Source organism: Meriones unguiculatus, chromosome 9 (genome assembly GCF_030254825.1).
Source record: "Meriones unguiculatus strain TT.TT164.6M chromosome 9, Bangor_MerUng_6.1, whole genome shotgun sequence".
Lineage (NCBI taxonomy): Eukaryota > Metazoa > Chordata > Mammalia > Rodentia > Muridae > Meriones > Meriones unguiculatus.
This window is the reverse complement of record NC_083357.1, coordinates 116,636,430-116,662,504: the sequence shown is the minus strand read 5'-3', so window position 1 is coordinate 116,662,504 and position 26,075 is coordinate 116,636,430. Positions and strand designations below refer to the sequence as shown.

General features: G+C 44.3%; 1 pseudogene; it reads right to left on the bottom strand.

Moving 5' to 3' along the window:
• Nucleotides 1-23,122: 23,122 nt before the first annotated feature.
• On the bottom strand, nucleotides 23,123-25,138 carry LOC110553078 (large ribosomal subunit protein mL42-like; annotated as a pseudogene).
• Between the last annotated feature and the right edge of the window lie 937 nt (nucleotides 25,139-26,075).

Sequence of the window (26,075 nt, the reverse complement as noted above, 5' to 3'; positions counted from 1 at the left end):
ACTGTCAGGTGAGTAGGAAGAAGGCTGCTCGTCTGAGGTAAGGCCTCCACCATAGTTCCTGTTCTAGGAAGGAGAACTCTCTTCTCACGCCCAGCTTATGCCCCCCTTCAGTTCAAGGCCACACAAATATGCTCAGGTTTCCCCAAATATTGGCCCTCCAAATATTTGAGGGCAGTCCTGGAAGTCCTCTCTGGCTGTTTCCCAGATTTTCGGGAACATAGAAACTGTCAGGAGCCCTGAAACTGCAGCCTGGGACCCAGCAGTGACCATCAGACACTCCCCACCTACTTCTGCCTCAGCTGTAAAAGGAAAAACTACACTGTTTATTTTCTTTCATTTCAAGTTTTCCAATGTCATTTCCGTTTCCGATTCGAGCATGTGTAAAAGCACTGGACCTACCTCGGGCGTTTACTAAATCACGTCTGGACAGAAGGCTGGAAAAAACAGTATGAAAACATCACACTCTTTGTTCACCCCAGCTTCGTCTCAACCCTGTGTTGAGGTCCTTTTCCCCCTTCAGCTACTTGTAACACGGTCATCATCTGGAAAGGCACAGTGACTAGAAGACGATGAAGGGATGCTGTGCTGAAACGCGCTGTTACGGCCAAGAACGTAACTAATATTCCTTTAAAAGTGCACACAAGCAGAGCAAAAGTGGAAAACCAAAGCGAGCACGCATCAGTTGCCGACACACGGTGTCCCAGCTTAAAGGAGACAGGAAGGCCACGCTGGGGGGCTCCTCTCTTCCCACAGGGGCCAGACGGCTCCAGGCCCACAGCCAGGCTGCGCAGGGGCGCCGGCAAGCTCTGCCGCCCCCTGCTGGACGCAAGGCAGCCTCGCGCCGGCCTGGCTGCAGGCTCGCCCGGGCTCCCCGGGGACCAACCTCCAGCCGGTTACGCAACACCGGCTGCGCCAGCTCGCTTCGGGAACCCGCCGATTTCACCGCCCCGGTGTTAACAGGAAGGAGAACACCGGAACACAGCACAGAACTAGGAGAATCCTTCCTGCTGGGCCGCGGGTCCTGTCTTCCAGGGGCGTCGGGCCTCAAGCCCAGCCTCAGGCATGGTGGGTGGCAAGGCCTGCTGTCCAGACAGGGCGCTGCCCAGCCTCCAGCACCGTCATGGTCTGAGGTCTAACAGCTGTGTGTTCAGACCTGACCTTCAAGGTTTTAACCTTTGACTGGTGGAACCGGTGGGTTGACCCTTCCTAACAGGACGCGCAGTTAGGCGTCAGGAAGAGGTGTACCCCTCCTTTCAGGGTCCAGGCGCGGTCCACGTTTTGGTATCTCCAGGGGGCGTGTAGACCATTTACCGTCTGCCCGGACCAGCCCCTTGGACGTTGCCTTTGGATGTCTTCCGGTGTGAAGGGGTGGTCAGCTCACTCTTGTCCAGCCCCGAGCTGACTGATGGAGTTCGTGCCAGTCGTAACCTAATGAGAGTGGTGAGCCGTGATGCACGGCGGCCAGTCCGCGGTGCCGGCGGCACACGAACTCGCAGGATTTCAGGGAGGAAGCAGGGAGGGCCAGGGACTGTCCCAGCACGGGAAGACGCCTACCCCTGCATCCTTTACCCGGAAGTCCCGCCCAGCCATGGCCTCAGTGTTCTGCTCTCACCAACGTTCTCCTTGGGAGATGGTTTAAGTGGAGAATGTTCTGAGCAAGTCCATGTGTGTGAGTGGTTTTGGTTCTCGGTTGGCGATGCTCTCTGGGGGAGGATGGAACTGTGGCTGGCTGGAGAAGAGGGGTCGCTGGCGCGGGTCTTTGGTGTCATGGCCAGCCGCGCCTGGCCCGGCCTGGCCTGGTCTCTCTCTGTCTCATCTGTGAACACGCGAGCCAGCGGCTCCCGTGGTGCTGCTGTCACGGCTCACACTCTCACATCATGCCTCTGGTTACAGCAATGACCAAAACCAGTAAGAACTTCCATGGTTCCCACTGCATTTCCCACCAGGTATGACAGTGGAGAAAGGAGAGCGCGGGTTTTCTAGCACACAGCCAGGCACACCTGACGCGGGGAAGGGGCAGCCCTGCTGCTTGTAAATGAGGGACAGGTGAGGGCTCCAGAAAGCCCTGCGGTGAACTGGGTGTGTGTGCGAGCAACACATTATAACCCAGACTGTGTGTGGTAGGGGAAGACAAGCAAGTATTATCAAATAGTAAATAAAATTGCACAACGTTATGCTCATGACATAACGTGATACCTGACATGAGCCATGTCCACCCTGAAGAGGGTGTGTCCATGTGCGCGCAGCGCCATTCAAACAAATTACAGAGCAGAGGCAGAGCTGGGGGCGCTGACTTTGCAGCTTGCTGGTCACAGCACAGGCCTGGACTTTCAGTTGGTGTGTGAGCAGACTAGGCAGCCTTGTTCACCTCTGGGGTTTGTGCTGACTGCACGTTGCTAGTGTTAGGACAGAACTGACTCGCAGGGCACAGATGGTATCTGGAGAGTCGGAGAGTTGATTGGTGTGAAGAAGGAGCCCACACATTTTGTGTCAGAAATGCTGTAAGTGAAAACATTTTGGAGGTGGGAACTCGTGTGTCTGTTCTGACACACTGCTGCCCAGGAGAGCCAGGCCATCAGCGCTGGCTCAGCCGGCTCTGTTCCAGGTAGGTGAGCTAGCCCTGAACCTCAGGGCTCCTGCTGATGAGCTCACTCTTCACGCTCGCTCTCCTGTTGGCCTGGTTGGATTCTCCAGTGTGATGGCCTCAGCTGCTGGCAGTGTGAGACTTGTGAAGAAACACAGGGCAGCTGGTAGCTTAGTGTCAGCTGCTTTTGTCCCTGACTGAACCTTACAGCTGGGGCTCTGCCTCCCGTTCTCACATGAATTAGGAGAAGGGTGCCTGCGATCCACACTGCAAACAAGCCTCGGGGTACAAGACACACAGACACGGCTGCCTCGCTTTCACCGTGCTCTTAACAGGTTCATCAGAGAGAGAGAGAGATAGAGCCAGAGCCAGAGAGAGTGAGAGACAGAGAGACAGAGACAAGACAGAAACAGAGAGAGAAAGACGAGAGACAGAGATGGAGAGACAGAGACAGAGAGAGTGAGAGACGGATAGACAGACAGAGAATAGGGTATGTCTGTATATCTTAGGTCAGTGTTGGGACAAGAACCCAGAAAGGTGTGAATGTACCTATTTATCTGCAATAGTTTTGATCCCAAGAACAGAGTAAAAAGCTGACAGTTACAGCAACTAAAATACCCCACATCACAGTATGACTAGCGTGCAAAACACTTATCATCACTGGTTTAAGTCAAAAAGTAGAAAAAAAACGATTTGTGGAATTAGGTATTGGCGGGGGTTTTCTATGTCTGCTCTTGCTCTTCATAATGGCACGGAGACTTACTAGAGCTATTCAACAAGCCTTAAGCTCTCTACCCGGGCAGACACGAAGCTATTCTAACCCAGTTGTGCCAGTCTGGCAACTCCCAGCCACACGCCCTGTGCCTTGCCATCTCAGTCTTGCCTTGACCTACTGTATCTCTCTGTCCTCATGGTGACGTCTCTCTTCCTAGTCCTCCTCTGGCCTCGGGTAGAGCAGTGGAAGTCCTGCCTCCTGTCTCCTCTGCCCAGTCATTGGCTCTTCAGCTTCTTTATTAACCAACCTGAGATAACTGGGGAGCAATGTTTACACAACATTGAGATTCTTCATAGAAATGAAGTGTCCATGTGGGACTACACCAGATCCCGGGGCAGGGAAGTCAGCATCTGAATGCACAGTAAACAGAACATCCCCCAGCACAGATTTCTATAATATGATGGTGAAATAAATAAGATGTATCTATAAAATAACATCGTTTGGTTGTAACAGTATGAACACTGCTTTAAGCTTCATCATGGGTGAAGCTTGGAAATACGTTAAGTAGAAGAAACTCATCATAAAACACTACTCATTGCCCACTAACAGAAGGTGTCCAGAATGAGCCAGTCTCCGGCCTTCAAGCGGATTAGTGCTTGCCCAGGGAACTCCCCCACTGTGTGTGCTTGTGTGTGTGTGATAATAAATAGATTCTTTGGGTTAACGGGAATGACATAAATTTTGCTCATGTTTGTAGTCACTGTATTACACACTTTAAAAGAATGGATAAAAGGGAGACTAAATACATCTTCTGTAATTAAAAATAAGAGTATAACCCAGATCCCTAAAGGCTTGCTCTGTAGTGGTTCTTATTTCTCTGTGAGATGCTTTATGAAACGAAGACTCCGCATTCGCACACCAGGTCTCTGGAATCTACTTAGCTATGGCAATAAACAAACCAAAAAACAACAATAAACACAAAAAAATGCATGACTTTCAGAGTCTGTATCTTGTACTTATGTTTGTGAAATAACAGCCACCTTCAGAAGGCCTGGTTTATTAAGGAAAGCACCCTTCCGGGGCTCACGTGTGTTAGTTCCCAGCTATTGAGTCCAGTCACCTCTCACTGAGGGATGATGGATGATGAGCGTGCCAGTCATCAGTGGGTGATCTGAGGGCTGAAGCCTTGGTGCAGCATTGGCCGTTAGGAGGCAGAAGCTGGTTGGAAGAAGTATGTTCTAGTACTGCGCCTTTGAAGAGACTGTGAAGAGGATCTGACTTTGTATTTCTATGTCATTCCATTTTAAAGTTCTTGTTTGTTTGCCCATTTATTTGTTTTTATGAAAGCATAGTGTTTTGAGAATAGGAGAAAACGGGTAGATTTTAACCTGTAGTGGGCTAAGAAAGGAGGACCTTAACAGGTGCCAAAAAACAAGAGTATTCCATAAGAGAAAAAAAAAACTGAACTAAAAAGTGCTGTTAGAATATGTTTATTATCTAAATTCACATTAGAAGAAGCAAAAAAAAAATCCCTAAATAATTCAATTATCTTACAAGTTATTAAACATATTATCAAAGCATTATAATTAGCCCCTGAAGAATTAGTTTGGGGCAAATTATATCAAAGAATTACTTAAAGATTTTATGTACACAATTCACTATCTTTCATAAATATTTTTACAACATAGAAAAAATGTAGCTGAATTCAAGCTGACCTAATTCTCTACCAAACAGAATAATTCTGTTTGTGAATCTGAACTGTCACCGTCTCCTTTTCCAGTTCTGTCTCCCTGTCTCTCCTTCTCCCTCCTTTTCCTCTCTTACACACAGGCACACTGACAGGCAGAGCTGATAGCTGATAGCTGACAAAAGGAAGTGGGGTTTCAGTGAAAATGGCCCCCGCAGGCTTGAGGAGTGTACTATTGGGAGGTGTGGCTCAGTGTCTCTCTCTTCCTGTCCCCCCGGATCTGGATGCGGGGTTCTCATCGCCCTCTCCAGCAGCACATCTGCTTGCATGCCACCTTCTTCTCACCATGAGTGTAATGCAGGAAACCTCTGAACTGTAAGGCAGCCTCAGGGAAGTATTTCCCTTCAGAAGAGCTGCTGTGCTCATGGTGTCTCTTCACAGCAACAGAACAGTGATGACGAAAGAGTCCTATCGTGGAATCTCTTCACAGCGATAGAACGGTGACTAAGAAAGAGTCCTATCAAAACTATAAAGCAGTATTTTTAATAGCTGTAAAATAACAATCTACTCTAACCTACAGCACCATTCAATATCTGAAAACCCGATGTATAACATCTTATAAATCATAAAAGAACATCTATTTATGGGTATGGAAAGGTTTTTGATAAAACTTAAAAACCATTACTTCTTGTAAAAAAAGAGAATGAAAAGATACTTTTCAAAAGCATACAGAACATTTTCCCCAGGCCAATAGACAGCAGAATATTTAATGATGCAAGCCACTAACATTCCTTTTAAAATCATGAGTAGGAAGCATACTGTCATGATTAATTAGCAATATTATAGAAGATATGGGTAACTTCTTTAATATTAATGAAGATTAGGTAGCAATTGAAAAAGAAGAACATGTTATAAAAATTACCCGCAGAATATGCTGCTGGTATAATGTTCTTGCGGAATGTATACAATTTACCCCTGTTCATTCAAATGCTGATTTCTCTACCCCACTGTTTTTAATCCTGTTGGTATAATGTTCTTTTGAAATGTATACACCTTACCTTCGTTCATTTAAGTGCTGATTTCTCTCCCCGACTCTGGTTTCAGTCCAGATACTGTACTGTATTATTCTAAGCATCACCTGTCACATCTTTGTGTAAACTTCCAAGTAAAGCAACTAGCCACAATGTTGCTGCAGGGAAGGAAGTAGGCGGGAGAGGGGAGGAGCTGGAGAACAGGAAAGAGTGGGAGGAAAAAAGGCCGGAGAGCTGGGAGAGAGAGCTGGAGGAGAGGACGTGGAATATGAACCAGACCTGAGATTTCACAAAAAACAAGTATAATGGGTAAAATCTAAATGTTAGGAAACTATGAGGGCTTGGAGGTTTAAGAGGGAGTAACTATTGCCCAGCATTGTGTTCTAGGTTAACTAAATAAATCCAGTCTCTGTGTGGTGATTTGGGTAAACAGCTGTGTAGGACTAACAGCAGTTTTACCAGAAGATATATCAATAGTGAATATTAACCACCACCTACAACACAATCCAGACATTGCACTGTGATGTTTATTCTAAGCGTCACCTGTCTCAAGTTTGTGTAAACATACCACCATTTGTTCTCTGTATTTTCAATAAAACAAACAGTTAATGCTGAGCAATGGAGAGAATAGGGGGGACATCCTTGTCCGGAGGGGAGGAGAAGGCAGGGAGTGGGAGGAGGGGGAGAATAGAGATAGGCAAGAGAGGACTTGGGACCACGAGGGAGATGAACTGGACCTAAGATATGACTAAAAGCAACTGTAATGTGAGAAGTCTGAATGGAAGAAAACTATGCCAGCTTGGAGGTTTAGGATGGAGTAACTATTGCCCAGCATTGTGTGCTAGGTTAGTTAAATAAATCTTAGTTTCTGTGTGGTGATTTGGGTATAGAGCTGGTTTAGGAATAACCACTGTTTAACTGAAAGATAAGCCAATAATAAATACCATAACCCATAACATATGGCGTTCCAACTGTCAGCTTAAATGTAAGACCTGGGGTCTCACACAACGTGTGGCAGAATTTACAGTAATCTAGCAAGAATCTACACAGAAAGTAAAACTATAGAGCAGTTTTTTGTTTCTGTTCCTTAAAAACAAAGCGAAGGCAATCCCTAAACTAGGATCGCACAGATTCATGAGTAGATGAAAGGGTTAGAATAACTTTGTAACCTATATGTCTTCTAAAGCCTATAGTTTTGAGTTTTAGGTCCAGGTTAAGCTAAAGCCTCTTAGTACCTTTCCAGAGAGTGAAGGAATGTGACCCTATCTGTGAGGACAGATATAAAAAAAGGGCAAGCAAGCAATGACCTTCACTCAGCAAAAGAAGGACCAGACCCTTGTCCTTGAGATAGCGTTTCTTAGCAACGAACCTAGACTTCTTCTGAGTAGCTTTTGACCTCCAGCCAAAAGTCTGTAGCCCCTAATCTTCAAGGATGAGCTAACCACCCCCACCTTAAATTGCAGCTGCATCCACACTTGGCAGGACTGGCCAAGCTTGAACACCTAAGACTAACCAATTATCTTACTTTATAACTTCCTCATCCAATCCTAAATTGCCAAAACTGCAACTTCAAATTTCCCACAATTTTTCTTTTAAAAACCTAAAGGCCTTGTCTCTGTGTGACACTCTTTGCTGACCGGCAGGTGACCCCGTTGTACAATGGTTAATAAACCTCTTGCTTTTGCAACGAGTCTTGGTCTGGGGGAGTTTCTGGGAAGGGCGCGATTGAACTCCTGAGCTGTGAGACCCCAGGTCTTACATAGACAGACACCCTGCAAAGCAGCAAGGTCTCCAGCAGGCTGCATAAAAACAAAAATTGATACCTCCAAACCCCAGAGAGGCAGTTTCTGTAGGTAGGGGAAAAAGTGGTTCTTTAACAAAAAAGCTTCTCAAAGCCAGACTTTGCTAGACAAGGCAGAAAGTGAAATCCTTTTGAGAAGGTGAGAAGGTGTTTTTGCCAGTCTGAGGAGCAAAACCGTTTGTGAACCCATCGACTTCCCAGAGTGAGGAAGGGGTCAGGATCCAGTGAGGAAGCAGAAAAAATACCTCTCCCTGAAAGCAGGAGCCAAAGACAGACTAAGAAGCCTCAAGCATCTGAACTGGTAAGGTCTAGAAGAAAAGCTGGGAGGCTGTTTAAACTGCTTTCTCAGGACAAAAGCTTACGTAAAGGTAAAAGGCCAGTTTAATAGATCCAAACTACGTGCTCTTCCAAGTTAGACAAGAGCTGAACCAACTCAGGGAGGAGTAGGGATCTGGTAACAGGCGGGAGGCAAAACCATTTCTTTTTTTTTTTTTTTTTTTTTTTTTTTGTGAGCTGATAAACAGGAGAGTTGTGAGCCACAGCACAGCGCAAAGGAACACAGACAGAAACAGAACTTATGATCAGGTAAATCGTTTATGCTATATACAAATTTTAAGTAAACAAAGTGAACAAAAAGGGAGAGACAATAAAACAGACTTCTCGGAGCTTGGTTGACAATCTCTTCTACGGTTTTAAGACAGAAGTAAAGGAAAATTTAGAAATTATGACTATTTAACTTTAACTTAACTCAATTTAACTTTAATCATTGGACCAGCCTTTTATGTCTTCTCAAAGGTAAAGGTTTAGAAAAGATACCAGAACAACACAAAGAACAACTAGAACAATATAAAAAAAAATTAAAAGTTGTAAGCAAGGCATAAAACAAGAGATTCAAGAGATTATTGAACAAAACAACAGAGAGTTAGGTGTGAAATATGGGTACAGACCTTCAAAGAAGAATTTAGAATACTAAGTAAAGAAAATACTCAGGCAGAGGTGAAAGATAAAGAAAGCCAACCAAAGGTGGTTAGAAAACAAACGTTAGTTTATCCAGTCAGTATACAGCAGAGACCAGCGGATGATGATCATCCACAGGATTATCATGAAGCTGAATGACGCCCCGAGGAAGGGCTAGATCTGAGGAAATTTAAGCAAAGTGTCACTAATTTTGGAATGCATTCACCATGTGTAAAACAAATGCTGATTTCCTGGTCAATCATAAGTAGAGTAATCCCAAAGACTGGGAGGATATGGCAAAGGCAATATTAGAACCTGGGCCAAAGGTGTTGCTGTTAATAAGGAACAGCTGCTTGGTGATGGCTGATATGCTGACACAGAGATACAAGCTGTATATAATGAAGAAACCTTAGCATTATGTTGCCCAGCAGCCTTAAATGCTTGGGACAAGGTTGAGGAAACAGGAAAAAGGCTTGACCCATTCTCTCAGGTCATGCAAGATCCAAGTGAAACATTCACTAACTTTTTGCAAAGATTGACTTCAGCTGTGGATAGAAGAATACCAGATCCACTAGCTAGAAAGGCACTAATAGAATCTTTGGATTTTAAAAATTTTGCTAATACTGAATGCAAAGAGGCAATAAGGCCATTAAGAGTGAGATCTGCACCAATAGATGAATGGATTAGAAATACGATTGACATCAGACCTCACTTACCCAGTATGACCTTGATAGAAGCTACCCCTAATGACCTTGAGAAATGTCATAATTGTTGTGGGCAAGGTTACTACAAAGGAAATTATAAGGAAAACCAAAATGATTCAAAAAGGGAGACTATGGTTCCTAAATTATGCAGAAGATGTGGCAAGGGGAGATATTGGCCCAGTGAATGGAGAGGAGCAACAGATAAATGGGGTAATCCTTTATCAAAAAATGTCCAAGGGGGCCTCTTGAAGGCCCCAATACAGGACAGGGGTACTCCTCCACAAGAAAATTAAAACCACTGCTCTGGGAATAAACATTAAAAAATCAGACAGTGAGGTCAGAGCAAGTTCTATAGATAAATTTAAAAAACAGGAAGGAAACAAAAAAACAAATTTGCTGGCAAACCTCTATAGATAATCAATGGCCAAAGTTAAAGATAATTTTAAATAATTTTGAAATTGAAGGCATGGTGGATACTGGGGCTGATGTCACAATTAATCACTCCTAAATCCTGGCCATTTCAAGAGCTGGCTATCCTCTTGAATTCTAAGGAGTTGGAACTTTAAGTAAAAGAAAGTGTCAGGTGGCTTAAATATACAGGAACAGAAGGTGAAATAGGAAAATTGAGGCCATATGTGGCTGATATAAACATAAACTTATGGGAAAGAGATCTGTTATAACAATGGAAAACCCAGATTAACATCCCCTAATTTCAGAGGTAATACTCCTGATAAAGAAGTTAAAATTATTAAAAAAATGCCATCCAAAATAGTTACAGATGGTCTAGTCTGTCCATAAACAAAATACAACAGAAGCTGTGTTTTCAACTTCATGTTGGAAAGACACTGCTGATAAAACACCCAAAGACTTACCAGTAAGGTGGCTGGCTGACCAACCTATTTGGATTGAACAATGGTCTAGGAATAAAGAAAAATTAAAGGCCATAGAACAGAGGTTGGGGGACTCTGAATCAAAATAGAGAGCCTTCAGAGCAGTCCAGTCTGGTACTTACAATAACACTAAAAGAGGTGGTTCCAATACTTTTAAACTGCTATTAAAAACTGTTTAGAGTATTAGGTAATGCAAGCTAATTGCTAGTTAATCAACTCATAGTCATATCAGACACTAGTCTAATTCCTCACAGGAGTATACATCCTAGGTCTAAGACATAGATATGATTTTGTAGACAGATCAATTACATAAAGATAGGTAGTCTTGAAAACTCCAGAGACCTACAGAATATGGCATTTAAAATGTCTTTATTATTTTAAAGATTCTTTGATAATGAGACAGGTCATCTCCTGGCAGTACCCCCACCTACCTCAAAGAAGATGATGAGCATTAAAGAACCTCCATATGGAGACAGCTTCAAATGTGACAAATGAGACAACTGGACAAAAAGAAAATGCCCTTGTTTCACAACAGACAGAATTCTGTTAAAAAATGGGCAAGCTTAAATGCAGGAGAAGTCGACTGCTGAACTCTGCCAAGACAGGGTAAGCAAGTCCCAAATAGTTCCTGCTTCACATATATGTCTTTCAAATATTCTGAGCCAGAAGGCTGAAGATGATGCTCCAACGTTATAGAGAGTTTTGGGTGATTGTTCAGGCAGCAAACTGTCTCTGTCAATTTTTTTTATTTTTTGGAAGCTGCTAACATGCACTTCCTGTTTACTCCAGTAACTAATTTTCTTCCTTCTCAAGTCTCTGGTGGGGTTGAAGACCAAATAGTTATAGTTCCACAATTAAGCTTAAGTTGTTTAGAGTTTAAGAAAATGTTTTCATATAAGTAATACCAATAAGGGTAAAAGTTATCTTGGCATAGAACTCTAAACTTGTCAAGATAGGATAATCAGATACTTTCTTCTAAGTTGCCAAATACACATTGCACATGTAAATTTTACCTAATAGTTTTCATAACTTTTATAATTATTATTGTATTAAAAGAAAAGGAGCCTTTTATTGGACTTAAAGGGGGAAATGTTGGTATAATATCCTTGTGGAATGTATACAATTTACCCTTGTTCATTCAAATGCTGATTTCTCTACCTCACTATCTGGTTTCAATCCGCACATTGCATTGTGATGTTCATTCTAAGCATCACCTGTCTCAAGTTTGTGTAAACATGCCACCATTTGTTCTCTCTATTGTCAATAAAACAACCAGCCAATGCTGAGCAATGGAGAGAATAGGGTGGGGCATCCTGGTCCGGAGGGAAAGAGAAGAAATCGAGTGGGAGAGCAGAGATGGGCAGGAGAGGACTTGGAACCATGAGGGAGATGAACTGGACCTAAGATACAACTTAAAGCAAGTATAATGTGGGAAATCTGAATAGGAGAAAACTATGCCGGCTTGGAGGCTTAGGATGGAGTAACTATTGCCTAGCACTGTGTTCTAGGTTAATTAACGAAGTTCTAGTCTCTGTGTGGTGATTTGGGTATACAGATGATTTAGGAATAACAATCATTTAAAAGATGAACCAATAATAAATATAAATATTCAACTACAATATGCAAATTATCAAAAATCAAAATATATGTTGTGCTATTTTGGAATGCATAGGGAAGACAGTGGATTAAGTGCAGAGAAACACATAAAACCACATCAAAACAAACATATATATACATCACTGAGAATTTAAAATAAGGACAAGACCCTATTAACACTGCCAACACTGTGCCTATTATGCACAGATACTATAAGGGAAAATTAACATTAGTTCTTTATGATTCTATTGTGCTAAGAATTACAAAATATGGAAAATTCTGCTGTATATTTTTGTGAGAAGACAACACTGTAAAGATTTGAAATCATTAAATAAAATCCAATTCTTTAACCCAAGAACTCATCAAAATGGTACCAGAGTATGTGGGGAAATAACCGAGGAATATAGCAGAAAAAGCATTTCAATAAGGAAAGTGACTTAATGTCTCTCCAGTGGAACCTCATCCTCAGTGACAGGCAGGTCACACACTAGTGAAAGACTGCATTGAGATGACAGAGTGGTGCTTCCTGTGACTGAGAATTCTCAGAACAAACTGTGTGCATAGGCTGATGGGCTAATCGATATTTCAGTGACGATGGGCTTGGAGTACTGCCGAGCCAAAGGATTACAGTTTATTTTGGTCTATCTTTAGCTCTCAAAGTGCCATTTGTTTTGTGTACCTTGGTTCCAGACCTAACACCCTAATGAACAAATAAAAACCTCTGGAATGACTGGACTTGACAGAATTTTCTGCTCCACCAATGGAAGAGCTAAGAATGATGCAGGATAACGTTTGAGTCCAACAGCTGAGCTGCTCCCATCTTGCTCTAACCCACCTCTCTGAACGTTTCCATCAAGGTATTTTAAGTTGGCTTTTTTCTGTTGCCATAAAAGCTGAATGAAACAACTTCCACACCGAACTCAGTATTAGGGGAGACATCCGTCTGTGATCTTGGCTCGTCATCAGTCATCCTTTGCTCTGTAAAAAGCCGTTTTTTTTTTTATTCCCCTGAGGCGGAGCTGTTTCTTCCAGTGACAGCACCTGTCAGGTTCATTATGTACACCACGGAAATAAATGACAGAGCACCTGAAACCACAGAGGGGGGAATGCCATGCATCTGTTAAGATGGGCAGAAATTATGGAAACCCGTTGGTACGCAGAGGCCGCTAGCTACTGCCCAGTGTTGAGTCTCACCCTTGTCCTCAAAAGACCAGATTCCCAAAGGAATGGTAACAGACACAGCTTTAAGACTGCATCTTGCATCTTGCTGAGAGCAGCCATGACAGATGCCAGGGAATGCTGGGGGATTTTGAAGAAGACTGTCCTAGGGCAGCTACCTCAGCCAGGAGTGAGCTGTGTGGCTTCCTCCTTTCTTCTTGTCACAAAAACAAACATTGAAGTCCACAGACGTTAAGGTCAAGGCTGTGCAGAATGTTTCCAGAGCCTGTAGGTTTGATGCTTAGATAACCCACGTATATGCTCTTCAGAGGCCATTTTCGTTTTCCCGATTGTATGCAAGCCGACACTGCATATGAAAATCCATTCCTGGCTTTAGGGATGGGAACTATAAGGAGCTTAAATTAATTTTGTTTTGAATCCAAACAGTCGTGTCCTTCTCTCACAGTGACAGAACTCTGTGTCACCGACTGTGGAGGCTGCGTCGTATGCGTGCTCGTATGCGCGCTTCTGGAACACGTCCCTTCTACAGCCGTCTATTTATGTTCAAATACTTAAGTAAATATATTTTTAGTCTTTAAAAACATCAAAAGGAGTTCTGTCAATTTGCTCAACATTTTATCACAGCAGTAAAATTGGTAGATGTAGGTCAGTGGTTCTCAGTGGAAGTAACTTGAACCGTAAGGACATTTGGCAAGGTGTGGAGATGTTTTTGGTGGAGAGGAGCTTGCTGTGCCTTTCGTCTTTTTAGACGTCAAGAGGGCAGGGTTGAGAAGAAGCCCAAGTCAAGGCTTCCTGTGGAGGTACCACTCAATGGCGCCCGTGCCTTTCTCTGTGTTTGAAATGTCAAAGGCTGAAAACTCAGTCAAGATCTAACAGCTTCGTGCCCCTCCCTTACACAGCAGCTTTGCATCCATGGCTGCAGGGTGCGAATGGGTCAGAGCTATTTATGGTTTCTCAGTAGTCAAGGGGTGGTTTTGAGGATGGTGTGGCTTCCTTGAGAGCTTTTGCTTTGCCTTGTCGGGCTTGCCTGCTGACTGAGCACTCAGACTTCTGAGCACAGCCCTCGGAAAATACTGCCCCATCTAACTGCACAGCAATGCTGCAGTGACAAGAATTCCACGATCTTTTCTTTCATGATCTCACCACCTTCATTTCATGAAACCAGTTATTCGTATTCATTGAGATGATGAATGAAAAAATTCTAATGAAAAATAACCCACTCCCTAGGTTGGAGAGCTGGTCCAGTTGGCAAACTGCCTGCTACACAAGCACAAAGATTGGCGTTGGGCTCTGTTGTACCCACATGTAAAACCAGGCATGGTAGCATGCATTGGTACCCGGCACTGGGAGGGAGGGAGGTTGGAGTAGGGAGGCTGAAATGGAGGTGCAGACAGGTAGATACCTGAAATGCATTGGAGAGCTGGTCTAGCCGAATCCATGAGCTTCGGGCTCAATAAGAGACCTTGTCTCAAGTGGTAAGGTAGAGAGATTGAGGAAGACACTCGACATTGAACGCTTCTTCGTGCACACATGTACCCTCAAGTACTTATGCCCACACCTACATCAACACATCTATACACCACACATAGAAAGAAGGACGGGGGGAAGGAGGAGGGATGGAAAGAGGGAGGAAAGGAGGGAAAAATGTCGGTTTTGGTTCTCAGACAATAAATGAAACGATTAAAGACTACAGTGGCTTCAGACAGTCACACTTCAGCGAAGAAGTACTTTTTTTTATTCTTCCGTGAATCTGCACAATACAAGTGTCTCAGAGCTGAATACAACCAATGAAACCAGAACCAGAGAACAGTAAAGCAGCATCTAGTGCACAGGCTTCTCTGTTTTCTATGGTGAGGAAGCTTTTAAGACTATTCTGATTCCTAGGAGCGGGCTTGGGGACTTAAACTAGGAAGAGCTTTGTGACCTTTTCTGGAGAGACATGAAAAATGCCTGTTCACCCCAGCAGAGCAGCGGCAGACCAGATTCTGTCCAGTGTCGTCTTGGGGGTGGGATTCCTTATGAGCTCATGGCTGACTCATAATCAAAACATCAGCATTGGGAAGGCTTCAGGGTGATGTACAGGTGGCCACAGCGGTGAAGGGTCCCGTGAAGCAGCTATTGCTCTTGAACAACTGTAGCAGCGAGGACTCCCTGGACAACACACAGGCAGGCACCCTACCAAAGACCCGACTCCTGTCAGTCACACTCCTGTAGCCTTTGGAAAGGAGGGGTCCTGTAGACAAATAAACCCATGGCCGTCATGAGCGTCCCTCCTTCAGAAAGGAACGTGATGAGGCCCAGTCTCCCGAGGGTCTCATGCAGGTGATCACAGACGCTGCTGTAAGACAGCAGTGGTTTGACTGCCCTTGGGAAATGCCTCCGGGAGGTCCCCGAGAGAAGCAGAATATCTGATAAGCACCCCCAGGTGACCGAACAGGCTGAACGGGCCTGGCACAGACCAGCATGCTTCTAGCTCCTGGAGTCAGTCGTGGAAGGAATTTCCCTTCACGCCTTTAACAAGAGATAAATAATAACGTTGGGAAAGGAATAACCTTGATTCTCTTCGGCAAAGGCAAAATTACACCAGATATCAATGACTAAATTGTCATTTAAGTTGCAAGGAGTGAAATTACGGAAATTTCACGCACTCAGTGCATGGTATTTGAGAAAACCATCACAAAGCATGGCTCCCAAGGCGCTCAGCAGAGAGAGCTGCAGAAACTCAAAATGGGGCTCAGCATCAATCATCATCCTTGAGAGCTCAGCAAAGAAGGTCCAGAACCAGCCCTGCAGAGTCTAACATCCGGCTAAGTAGGCATGGAGCCCTGGCTGCCCGTGGGCAGGCTCTCAAGAATGGTAGATCCTGCTAGGAGTCCATCACAAGATTCCCAGAAAGACTCTTTACCTTTAGATTCAGGATCAGGAGGCTTGGGGTGGATGGTAGCGCCTGGCTCATTTGCTTACTCTTTTGCTTACGTCTTCTGTTCTTTAGAAACTTACTGTGTCTAGTCTTGACCATGACTGTGAAAAGATCCAAGATCCCCTCTGCCCTAGCTGGATGACTGCACTGTGCTCAGACGGTATCTGCACACTGAAATAAAAGCAAATCCTCACAGGGCAGCCTGTGCTCATCTGCTGGTAGGCTCTGTGCTCCCTCAGCAAAAGAGCAAAAGGGGCAGCAAGAAAGAAGTATCTAGGTGGTATATATATATGGAGATATCTTATTTGATGGATGTCATTTATCTCTCTGAGAGGATTCCTACACACACACACACCAGAGATCTACAGAGGAATCGGGAGGCAGACAACTCATTCTCCTTATAAATCTAGCTCTGTTGTGCAGTGTACTCATTTTACCTCTGTGGTCTTCATCACACCTCTCCCCATCTTTTAGATTCACTGAGAGCTCACCGAGCCCTGGAAGTTGCTAATAAAAACCCAGGCAGGGACCGCACCTGCGGACAGCCTACCTGGCCGTCATAGCCCGCCTGGAAGGAACACGAGCCTTTCTGGGGAGCTGTAAATCACACGTTTATCTTGCCCGAGGGCAGCTTTTCTTAGTGAAGAAAAGCTGGAAAGAAATGAAGGAAGCAGCAAGAGGCAGGCAGAGCCAGGGCAGACTCCCACGGAAGTGCCGGTTCTGCCAGCTCACCTGTGCTGGGGGACCGCCTGTGTGGGAGGAGCCACTTCCTGTTGAGGGTTCTGCTGCTTCAGAGCGCTTCGCTGTTACATGGGAAAGACAAAATTTTGAGGAAAAATGAGCCAAATGAGAGCATTGCATAACTGGAACGACTGAAAACATCCATTTCTCTTTATGTATCCAAATGAGGGCAATAAAAATTAAGCACAGCCAGGGTGCTAGTGCGGGCTGTAATACTAGCACTGGCGGGGGGCGGGGGGAGCGGCAGGTGGATCCCCAGAGGCTGCTAGCAAGCCCTCAGTGAGCTCCAGGCCTGTGACAGCCTATGCCAACAACGTGGTCAGAATGGTGTGTGCACCTACACAGATAGTGCCCACACACACACACACACACACACACACACACCACAGAAAGCACAGCCTGAGTTTGTATCATTTTCCAATAATGCCTTATTCCCATTTATGAGGTTTATAAAATTCATGTTCATGAATTCTAAATTGGACAATACAGAACCACGTTAGGGCTCTAATATGATGAGTCTACACAAGTGCATGTGGTTATGAAATTACCACCAAGATGAAGGTGGAGAATGGTTCCTTTCTCCTCAGATTTCCAAGTGTCCCATTGAACCCAGCCCCCTCGCTCCCCCATCACTTGGCAGTCACTGACATCATTTCCTGTCCCTGGTGTGTCACAGGTGCGGGAGTGCACTGAGCGCTCTGCCTTCCTGCGCACTGCGGATGGGTCCCTTGCTGCAGGCTTTGTACTGCTGCATGGCATGGCTCTGCTGTGTGTGTGATGATACGCCCATCCCACTGGACAGCTGAAGGCAGGTGCGTCAGGGAAATCAGGAAGGAAGCATCTGTAGGTTCCAGCCCAGAGCTGTCCAATCAGAAGCACGCCCCTTTTCTTGGGTAAACACTCAGGAGTAGGATTGCTCAGTTGTATGCAGTTATGTGTTAAGTGTGTACTTCACGTGTAAGACAGACTCCAGTGTTTCCCAGGGCTGTCGGGCCACACTGCCTTCTGCTCAGTAAAGAGGCCGTCTTTCCCACACTCTGCGTCTCCCCATCCTTCCAGTGTCATTGTTTTAAAATCTTGCCATTCCAACAGGTTGTAATGAGGTCCTATGTTGACTTCATCTATTTGCCTGTTATATCTTTTCTTTCAGAAAGTGCCTGTTCAAATCTTCACCCATTCCTTCTTTGGTGCACCCCTGCACCTAGCTTCTTACGTGGGTGCTGAGACCCATAAACACACAGGTCCTTCCAAATGCACAGCCACTAATTTTCTCACATTTCCCTCTGCTAAGCGCAGATTCCTACCAGGTACACACTTCTCAGCTATTTTCTTTGGCTCACTGGCTGGCATGTCCACTGGAACAGTATTTTTCTGTGAGCAGAAGCTTAAATAGTGACAGTCAAGTGAATCAAAATTTCCCTCTTGTAGCTTGTGCTTTTGGTGTCTTATCTATAAAGATATACTCCAAACTCAAGACATTTTAGGACTTTTCTAGTTTAGCTTTTATATTTGGGTCTATGATCCAATTTTAGTTAGTTCTTGTCTATAATGGGATATGGTTTGAGACTCACATTTTACTTCTTTCTTTATCCTTTGAGATTTTCATAATGTGCACGTCACTCGTTCACACCCATCCCCACGCTTTCTCCAGCTCCCCTCTAGTCCTTTAACAAATCCTCTCTGAACTTCACACTCTCATTTCTTATTTTTCAATTAAAAGAAAACCACCAAGCCTCAGTTAGTCACCAATTAGTTCTTCATATATGCTCATAATTTTGTTTCTTTCTGACTATCTACTTCCAACATAACTTGCTGAAAATTCTCTTTTGTTTACTGAATTACTAAGACAGTCTTGCCCAAAAAACCAAATGAAATGTGTTCATGCCTTTGCATGGTGTCCAATTGTTCTATATGTATCCTTTCGCTGCTACATGAATTTCTTGATCAGCATATTTTTTATAGTAAGATTTAGATTTGTACAGTGTGAGTTCTGTATTTTTGCTCTTTTCAGTATTTTATTTTCCAATATATATTGTTAAATTAATTTGTACAACAAAATTCTGTTAAACTTTTGATTGGCATTGTGTTAAATCTATATATCATTTTGAATATGTTTTTATAATTTAATTTGATTACAAACTTATAGAAATTACACGAAACCCAAATTTCAGTGCTCATAATAATTTTAGACACAGACACAGTCATTTACTTCTCTGTTGTTCGTGGACTCCTTCACGCTGTAAAAGCAGTGTTTAGTATTAATAAGAGACCACACATATTAGTCAAAGCTTTAAGCAGTTATGGTCTGGCCTGTTACAGGAAGGTTGTGCTGGCCCTTCCTGTAGACTGTGGGTTCAAGAGCACCCTGCCATCTAGTACAAGCTCTTATGGCTATAAATTTGCCCTAGAGCGCTGCTTTAGCTGAGTTTCATGCATTTTCATATCTTGCACTTTACTTCTGTCATCCACAGTGTTTTATAATTTTTCCTTGTGATATAATCTTTGAACCACTGGGTATGTAAATGTATTATTAAGTTCCCAAGTGTTTATAGATTATCTATATATGTCTTAATGATTGATTCATAAGCTTAATTCTTCACTTTATTCTCTCCTGTTCTTTGGGATATTATCAGTTTTTAGTTTTTGGTATCATAAGAGTCACGGTATGTTTTCAGTTTGGTTTTATGCCATCTTTTGTGTTATAATGGAGGAAAAGAAAAATGTCTCTTACAGATGTTTATCTTGTTATGTTTAATTTTGAGACTGTAATTCAATTACAGTGTGTCTTCCTTCCTTCTCCTTCCAAATCCTTCCATGTGCTCCTCCCAAGTCTCCTTTCAATTCATGGCCTCCTCTTACATGAATGTGCATATGTAGATACAGAAGTATTTCTAACATGTTGAGTCCATATGATGTTACGTGTGAGTCTGATTTCAGGTCTGACTGTCTGGATAGCCAGTTGGTGTGCTCCCCCTGGGGAGGACCACTTCTCTGCTCCCCACTCTTCTCAGTTACCTGCAGTTCTTGTTTAGGGTTGGGGCCTTGTGAGCTTTTCTCTGCAGTTGGCATGCTCACTGGTGTCCTTGTTCAGCTCATGTGTGGGCAGCCATGTTGGTGAAACCTTACGGGTGTAGCTTCTGAGGTCACTTTGTAATTTCACAACAAACTTTCTGGTCCTCTTGCTCTTACGGTCTTTGCATTCCTATTTCTACACTTTTACGGCCACTTTGTTGTGGACTTTCTGGCAGTTTTCAGTTGCATTCTTTTGTTTGCTTTCTGTTGAGAACTGTGCTATCTTTCTTTCCTTTGCTCCCTGTATACCAGCTGCCTGCTCTTTTTGTTCCTGTCATACCCAGGATTCCTGTGTGTCTTTTCTTTCTCTCAATCTTTCTCATGAACATCACCATGTGAATGCTTTGCAGAGAGATTACAAATGTGTGTACATACCTTTGTCTCTGGTTGGTCTTTAAGAATGGATAAAGAGCTGGTGAGTTCATACCAAAAACATGTGCTGTCCAAGTCTGGAGACCTGAGTTTGATTCCTGTAGTCAGCTCCTGAACGTTGTCCCTGCCATTTTCTCATATACAAATAATAACAACAATAAAATGATAATAAAATAAAAACTATCAAATTAAATTTTAACTTCTTTCTTACAACCGTGTAGAATCTGTCTTTCCCTCCCACACTTTGCTGGGGCTGACATTTCTTCCATCTCATTGAAAATCTGTTTAATTTGTTGCTATGCCACTTTAGGTCTCTGATAATTTCTGCAGTTATGATGTAGAATTTAAATACAATTCCAACACTGACTTAAAACTACCATCAGGATCAGACGAGATCGGGCATGTGCAGGGAGGTATGGCCATGGACCACGTCAGGATCATTTAGAATCTGCAGGAGAAGCGATTCTCCCGAGAATGAACCACTCTTCTGTAGCACGCATTGTATTCCCATCACTCATCAATCCCTGACATGCCATAAATACGATCTTAAAGCCATGTTAGCTCTTCCAGGATTGTCGTCATCTTGTCATCTTAGAACAGGAGAAAGAGTGATTGATCACAGGATAGCAAAGGAATTCTTGAACAGGGGAAACAATGAAGTCTGGAAGTCCGAACATGTGTTTAATCCTTTGGATAATTGTTTTGAAATGGAGTATGCGTGGAAAGGAGTTTTAGTTATTTGCTCCTTAAAATGGCTCAGTCACTCCCTCCTTACACAAGGCTGCCCTCTGGCCACACTGCAGCACATGGTCCACCCGCAGTGGCCCCCCCCCAGTGTGCTTTGGCTCGGGGGTATGGGAGCACAGTAGGACAGACAGAGGCTGGACTTGCTGGTTTAGGAGTGCATTCCAGTATGTACTGCTTCTCATTTCTTAAAATAGATGGAATGAGAAGAAAAAATAGCAGTCGCCAATAATAAGCTTTGGGTAATGAGTGTGAAGTTGAGAGGGGACCAGCGAGGGAGTTTCTACACCAGCCCTTAATCCCACAGTTCCCTTAGCTGCCGGCTGCCTCCAGCACCTGCCAGAAACACGTGGACCGCAAACGCATTTCTAAATTTTCTCGCAGCCACATTAAAAAGTACAAACCACTTAATGAAAATTTAAATATCGCGCGTTCTGTTTAGTCTCTTGTAACTGAAATATTACTCTTTGAGCCTGCAATCAGTATAAATTATTGAAGAGATTACATTGTCTTTCGGTGTGGCGTGTGCTTGAGACGCCTGCGCACTTCGCGCGCGGAACCTGTCTGCGCCTCTGGCTTCAAGTGACGCGGCTCACTAGGGCGGCAGCACAGGACAGCACAGGGACCACAGGGACGCCAGCCGCCGAAAGAAAGCCTCTCTTGTCACTTCCCGGCTCTCTTCATAGGAGGGGCCACGAAGCTGACTATCGCCTATGGATTTCTTAATGCTTCAATTTAACGTGTAAAAAGCAGAGGTACCTTTCTGGCATAGGGTTCCAAGACTGTGTGTCTCTTCTTTATCAAACAATACATTTATGGAAAAAAATAATTGAGAAATGGAGACAAATCGATGAGAAAAGATGAAAATATGAAAGACGGTTAAAGAAACGGCAACCCGTGGCATTGGGGATGCACTCTTTCGAAAGCTCGTTTGTAATTATAGCTCGGCTTGACTTGCAGTCACACAAGCCCACTCAGCGAGGGGGTCATGTGCTCCCCTCCCCCACACTCATCTGTCGTTCCTCTGCAGGTTGCTAGGCTAGGAGGGCCTCTCCCAGAATATTCCGTGTGACAGATGGTGGAATTACACAGGAAACACACAGAGGGAGAAGGCGAGGAGGCCGCCACAGGTGGCAGCTTTCCTGGGGCAGAGGAAGGCGGCTCTGTCAGGTAGGCCGCGCCCCCACGCTGGTTCGGCGCCCCCTTTGCTGACTTTTCCTGGCCTGCTGCTTTGCTAGGGAGGGAGACCTGCGAACCAGTGTTCATCCCATGCTCACGATGGAGCTGGACTGTTACTCTCCCCAGTGTGTGGACCTGACGCGAATCGAGCCAAACCCTGGGAGGGAGGCGTCGCTGGGCCAACTGGCAGCAGTGGCTCTGGCTCCGACCCGGCCCCCAGCGTCTCCTTTCTGCTCAGAGGATCCAGGGAGCAGATGGAGAGAGGCCGGAAGCACCGCCACCTCAGGCATGGCAGCCGGCCCCCAGGCGGGGAGAGGAAGGGGCCGCGTTCCTGCCCTGCTGTCCTCAGACGCGCGCTCTGGAGGGAGCGTTTCCTCAGACGCCCACCACAAGGGAAGGCGGCCTGACTGCGGGTGTTTGAGGTCTGCAGCTGCTCAGTGCGACCCCTTAGCCTCCCTGCAGCCTTCTTTGTACTCTATTTCCCTGTCCTCCCTCTCCTGTGAGCACGCGCTTTTCCTGCCACCGAGTGTTGGAAAAGACCCAGGAAGCTCCAGTCACACGAGGCACGTGCCGACCTCGTTTCAAACGTCACGCAGCGAACAGTCCGAGTAACTCTCTCGTGGAATTAAAGTAGAATAGTAGTTAAGTCAGAGAAGTGAGGTTCTTTTAGCCTCGTCTTTCACCTTTCCCACAATCCTCTGTAGAGCCGGCTCACGCCGCGCACATGCGCAGTAGACAGCCGGTGGCGCGTTCGCCTACATCCTCTAGTTTACTGTGCGGTATGGTGAGTCAAGCCCTTTGCTGAGATGCACTTTCAGAGCGGAAGCGTCTGTACTTGGATTCCCGTCCACAGAGAAAGGGATGGAAGCTGCAGCGAGGCAGTCCTCCCACAAGTGACCATTCGCCTTTGCGCGGAGCCCCAAGAGCTATCCCGGAACCTCTGGCTGTACTCAGCACACGCTCCCCCGAGGCTCACCCCCGGAGACAGTCCGTGGTCCGCGAAGACTCCCGGGGTTGAAGGGTCCTGGGTCGGCACTGGAATGCGGAGCAGAGCCACCAAAGCACCATCTCCCAACCTCCACCTCACTCACCTGACGGTGACCTGAGTGTCCAACAGGCCTGTGTCATTGACCTCCGCCAGCTGCTTAGAGCTGCCCCTCTCAGTCCTTGCCTCGGATCCCCACAGCCGGTGCTCCTTTTGTTGGGTGTAACTGGATGAGAGTTCGTCTCCTGGCTTTGTTCTGCTTCTTCATTGTCCAGGGTATTGTCTTGGCTTGGTTTACAGGGGAAATACTAAGATTCGCGACCTCGAGTGTCCTAACATCGCTGGGGTGACAATTCCCTGCCTGTTGGTGCCTGATTATGCTGTCCAGCTAGCTGTTTAAAGACAAGCTTTCTGGGGAAGTGTGTGTGTGTGTGTGTGTGCGCGTGTGCATACCTGTGTGTTTATTAATTTTACTGATGCACACGATTTATACATAATGATAAACAATTCAACATTTTGATCTTTCTATTAGCAATTAAGTCACAAAACTTCACTGATTTTTGCCAAACCCCAGTGTCTGTAGCCAGCTTACCACTGCCATTCAGTCTTGATTTGACAAAGAAAGCTGCACCCATAATTCAAGACTTCTTCTTATTACATTTCTCGTCATTAAAATTAATGTATGGCCCACTGTTTAAATTATTTCTCATCCTCCAAGAAATTGTGCTAATTAAACCAAAGCCACTTTCAATTTGGCATTGCATATATTGGCATTTTACTCATTTGTCAATTACACAGGCAACTTTTTTGCTGAATTGAAGCTTTTTTTTTTGAGTATTAAGAATTTTTTTCACCAAGTATGCTAGCCAGAATGTGATAGCTGATACATGATATATTTTTTTCTATATTCAACCTATAAAATTAGCATTCTGTCAATTAGCCTCTTAAGCCTAGACTAAGGATTGGCAATTTTTTTTCTCTACTTGATGAAATAATAAGCATTTTGGATTTGTGGGTCATAGGCCTTTGTCGACTCTGTGCTGCTTTGCACAGTTTCCTAAAAGCAGCCACGGGCAACAGGAAGGAAAAGGATATTCTAATGAAGCTCTGTAATAGCCTGCTCATTTTTACTTTATAATTTTACGTTATAAAACTACCCATAGTTTATAGTTTGCAAATTGACAGTTTATTAATCCAGCCCTCATTTGTGGGTTTGCCAAACTGGTTGAATAAAAACTCCCATCATGATCGCCGTCACCTGATGTGGAGCTGAAGAGATGTGTGCTGCTTTTTAAGTATTTGTTAACTAAGTCTCCTGAGGCCATACCAGTTTATCCTTCATCACTACTCAGTCCGCACAGCCCTTCTCCTCCAACACATGTATTCCAAACATGCTGCTTGGAATATTCAGCTCATTGTGTTTTTTGTTTTTTTTTTTTTTTTAATCTGAAACAGTATTCTATTTTTTTCCTACATACCATCTTAATGTACACCATGTACAATTTCTCATCTGGCAAATAAGACAAAGCAAAATGTCCTTGATGCTTGTAGAATCCAGAGCAGTCACCTGTCTTTGGGGATTCAGTTTCTTTCATTGCGTGTGATGCTGCCCGTGTGGGTACCAGTGTTGCTTTTAGTGAAGAACACTTTGCCGGGCTGTTCTATCGTGGGATTTGCTCAAGTTGTTTGCTTTTTTCTTCGAATTTGGTTTTTAGCACTTGCCCGTGTGTTTCTTCATTTTTATGCAAAATTTCTGGTTGAGGGATAGGTTGGTGTGTTTGTGGGGGAAGGGCGTCCACAGAAGGGCGGTAGCATACTACTACCCTGATGTCAAAGTGAGCGCTACTTTGCAATTGTAGTCATCTGGAAGAGAAGAATATGCAGATTTATGACAAGCAATAGATAAAGCTCCATTTCAGATTGGAAATAAATACTTCCAGATACTTCTGTTTGATACGACCCATTTTACAGCCACTGCCATGATCCTTATCAAGTGATTTGAAAAGCGCTATTGTGAAGAGAAAATCCCTCTAAAATCTGCCTCTAGGTTTTCCTTCCTGGGGCCTACCATCTTGCTTTCAGCTCACATGTCTGACTATTGATCCTCGGTTAAAACTAGTTGGGAAGAGTAAGAAGCTGTGGCTTTGTTGGAGGAGGCGTGTTGTGAAGGCGGGCTTTGATCTGTCTGCTAGCGGATTAAGATGTGAGCTCTCAGCCGATGCTCCAACCTCCTGCTGGCACACCTTCGTTCCATGGTCATATTCTCTAACCCTCTGGAACTGTCAGCCCCACTAAACTTTTTCTCTTAGGTGTTGTCTCTGTTAATGGTGTTTTATCATAGCAACAGAAAAGAAACTGATGCAGAGTGCATCTGTCATTGGTAGGTATTTTTTTCTGAGGCAGTTAAAATTGTTGGAGACTAAATATTCTTGAGTTGTGTATCCTGCTCAATACATAAGTTTGCCAATATTTAAACTTGAAATGCAATGAGGTCTAACATGCATCTAATTTCAGATTTGTTATGTACTTTATAGGAACATATTCTCTGTGTTTTAAGCATGCTATGACTGTGGGTTATCTTCCCTCAGACTCACTATATGCAAATAACCATGACAGCATGTGAACATTTACTGCACAACCTTTTATCAACCATTTTAAAATTAACTAGAGTACAGTTGAGTGTAAATATGGTATAGAACAGGGATCCTTATAAAGAATGTTCATAAGTAAAGCAACGTAGTTCAATGACTGGTGCTTGCTGTGGATTCAGAAAAAAGGCACGTTCAAGCCCATGCTTTGGTAGTTAATAATGTATGTACATTCCTTAGCTCTCAGTTTTCTGCTAGGTAAACTGGGTCCCAAAGTCGCAAGGTGGTTAGGTTGCACAGAGAAACACTGTCTCAAAACAAAACCAAAAA